General features: G+C 41.8%; 1 protein-coding gene across 1 annotated transcript in view; it reads right to left on the bottom strand.

Annotated features, from left to right (window-relative positions):
* Positions 1–3,103, bottom strand: part of SLC25A43 (solute carrier family 25 member 43) — a 37,433-nt gene extending 34,330 nt beyond the window's left edge. Inside the window, exons 1-2 of the mRNA XM_015563017.1 lie at positions 3,099–3,103; positions 1,568–1,572 (exon numbers count right to left, since the gene is read on the bottom strand). The gene's annotated coding sequence lies outside the window, so the exon portion shown is untranslated. The remainder of the gene's footprint in view (positions 1–1,567; positions 1,573–3,098) is intronic.
* Positions 3,104–3,517: the final 414 nt, after the last annotated feature.

Here is a 3,517-nt window from a genome sequence, read left to right on the forward strand (position 1 = left end):
GGCGGAGGAGGCCTCCGGAGTCGGAAGCCTCTCGGATTTGCCATCTGCTCTGCAGTTTCTGTTTGCTGTTGAGAAAGAGTCACCGTGTTCCCTCCAGGCCCAGCCAGTTAGACTCTTGTTTCCTAAGTATTCAGGTTTGCCTCTCTTCTTGTTTACCCTGAAAGGATTCAGAACCAGTCACCCTAAGATGTGCCTCTGTGGTATGCAGACTATTTTGAGCTAAAGGGAACAACAGAGACCCTGCAGGTTCATGATAAACCTTTACCTCTCCTTTAAAGAATTTAAATTAGGGCCCTTGCACATAAAAAGACTTATCATCAGAAATGACTTTTTATGATCTATCTATAAGGCAGGGCAAACTTCTAATTACCGAATACCTGCTCCTCTTATCAGCCTGGGAATGACCTTTCTCTCCACTAAAGCCCCAAGGCACTTTACTCATCCTTAGCTTGGAATGCCATATATACCTCATTTTTCCTTTCTGTCTCTGAACCTCTCATGTATGTGAGGTCCCCATACATACATATGTAATTAAATTTATTTTCTCTTGTTAGTTTGTCTCATGTCTATTTAATATTAGACCAGCTGAAGGAACTAGAAAGGTAGAGGAAAGTTTCTTCCTCCCCTACAACCCCATTACTCCTCTTCCATATTCTACCTCACCCCTTTCTCCCCTGGCTTCTGTTCTTTTTCCTCCAACCTCTTTTATTTTTCTATCCCAAGACAAAGCCATGCAGATTTCTATGTGCAGAAAGAAAAAATCTATAACACACACACTGCTATCTATCAGACACTTGTCATATATTGGGCTTTACATACATTATGTCATTAATCCTCATAACAGCCCTTAGTAAGTACAGTCTCATTTATTGCCCTCATTTGGAGAGGCTGTACGTGTGGTGGTTAGAGCCTGGACTCTGGAAACCGCATTACAAATTTTGGCTCTTCAGGTTACCAGCCGTGTGCCCTTGGGGAAGTCAATTTTCCTCTCTGTGCCTCAGTTGCTTGAAGGGGTGGGGAACATCTGGCTCAAGAAATCATTTAGTCTGGCCCTGCCAAGGCATTAGGGGTGAGTTAATTAAATGTTTGGCCAAATTATAGCAGGCTAATTTTTAAAATTTATCTTTATTTTCGAAAGTATTACAGATGTCCCCTTTGTTTTTTTTTCCCCATTGACCCACTCCATCCCACATGCTATCCTCCCAGGCTTTCACCACAGTATTGTCTGTCCATGGGCTATACATATTTCAATATATGTTCCCAGTTAATCTTTCCCCACCCCACCCCCACCTCTGCCTTCCATCTGAAATTGGTCAGTCTGTTTCATGCTTCTCTGTCTTTGGATCTATCTTGCTCACCAGTTTATTTTGTTACTTAGATTCCACATATGAATGAGATTATGTGATACTTATCTTTCACTGACTGGCTTATTTTGCTTAGCATAATACTCTGCAGATCCATCCATGCTGTTGCAAATGGTAAGGGTTCCTTCATTTTTACCGCTGCATAGTATTCCACGGTGTAAATGTCCCACAATTTTTTAATCCACTCATCTGCTGATGAGCACTTGGGCTGTTTCCAAATCTTAGCTATTATAAATTGCACTGCTATTAACATAGGAGTGCATATATTCTTTCTGATTGGTGTTTCAGGTTTCTTAGGATATATTCCTAGAAGTGAGAGCACTGGGTCAAATGGGAGTTCCATTTTTAGTTTTTTGAGGACACTCTACACTGTTTTCCATAGCGGTTGTACCTGCAGGAAGCCACCCTTTGTCTTCACTAGCAGAGAAGTGCAAACAAGGATCCCGAAACGCTGGTGAACCTTGAACCCACGGCAAGGGCTAGAGTTATGTACTGATTGTCTAATCCAGACAATGGGGGCTCAAGCTATTTCTGATCAAATAGTCTCAGAGTAAATCCTTCTAATATTTACTGACCTTTAAGATTGTCTGTTACCGCAATTACCTGCCTATGAGCTAGATGTGTATCCAAAGCTGAATAAAAGGCTGGGGAGGCCTGAGCACCAGTGGAAGTCCTTTTTTTTTTTGCATTGGGCTTGTCTGCCTGGCCCCCAATATTTCCAAATTATTATTTCTTGTCTCGTCTTTTTCATTTGCTTGTGGCCGCTCCTCCAGATCCCGAACCCTGAATCACTCAGAGCATGGGGAACACTCACACGAATGATTAGTGACTTTGAGCATTTTTAAATATATCTTGTGGCCTTCTGTATGTCCACTTTGGAGAAGTGTCTATTTAGGTCCTTTAGCAGGATAATTTTTAAAAAAATCTTTATTGTTGAAAGTATTACATATGTTCCTTTTTTTCCTCCATTGACCCCCCTCTAGCCTGCCCCCACCCTCTGCCGCAGGCTTTCACTACCCTATTGTCTAGCAGGCTAATTTTTCCATTTTTATTTTTGTAATATATTTTTAATTGATTTTAGAGAGCAAGGAAGAGGGAGAGAGAGATAGAAACATCAATAATGAGAGAGAATCATTGAACGGCTGCCTCCTGCATCCCCTACACTGGGGAGTGAGGCCACACTAGAGCATGTACCCTTGACTAGAATCCAACCTGGGACCCTTCAGTCCACAGGCTGATGCTCTAACCACTGAGAAAAACTGGCTAGAGCTAGGAAGCTAAATTTTAAGTCGATAATTTTGTATGGTCCCCCAATGATGTTATAAATATCCAAATGACCCTTGGCAGGGAAAAGGTTCCCCAATCCTGACAGTTTCTTCCTCTAGGGCAGTGGTTCTCAACCTGTGGGTCACGACCCCTTTGCGGGTCGAACGACCCTTTCACAGGGGTCGCCTAAGACCATCGGAAAACACATATATAAATACATATTGTTTTTGTGATTAATCACTATGCTTTAATTATATTCAATTTGTAACAATGAAATTGGGGGTCACCAAAACATAAGGAACTGTATTAAAGGGTCACGGCATTAGGAAGGTTGAGAACCACTGCTCTAGAGGGTGTTACAAGAATTATATGTATGGTAAGCACTATATATGTGTTAACTATGATTACCTATTGTTTAGAGAGGCGGAAACTAAGAGAATGACTTGCTCAAGGTCACACAGGTATTACTAGGCAGTTAGGATTCACATCTAGGTCAGTATGTGGTAACATCCACTATCAGCTACACTACACATCCACCTGACTGCAGAGTGTAATTTGAGTAAGAACATTTTCAATGGTTCTTTTAGCTAAGAGGACACTAGAGGGAAATAAAGGCTAAGAATAAGTTGGCAAGAATCCAAGACAGATTTATTTATTTATTTTTTTAATTTTATTTTTTATTACAAAGGGTATTACATATGTGTCCATTTTTTCCCCCCTCCCAAGACAGTCCCCTAGCCTCCCCTATCCCCCAGTGTCTTATGTCCATTGGTTATGCTTATATGCATGCATACAAGTCCTTTGGTTGATCTCTTACCCCCCTACCTCCCGCCCCCCAACCCTCCCCGGCCTTCCCGCTGCAGTTTGACACTCTGTTTGAGGCCGCT

This window comes from Myotis davidii, unplaced genomic scaffold (assembly GCF_000327345.1).
Source record: "Myotis davidii unplaced genomic scaffold, ASM32734v1 scaffold498, whole genome shotgun sequence".
In the NCBI taxonomy this organism is placed as follows: Eukaryota; Metazoa; Chordata; class Mammalia; order Chiroptera; family Vespertilionidae; genus Myotis; species Myotis davidii.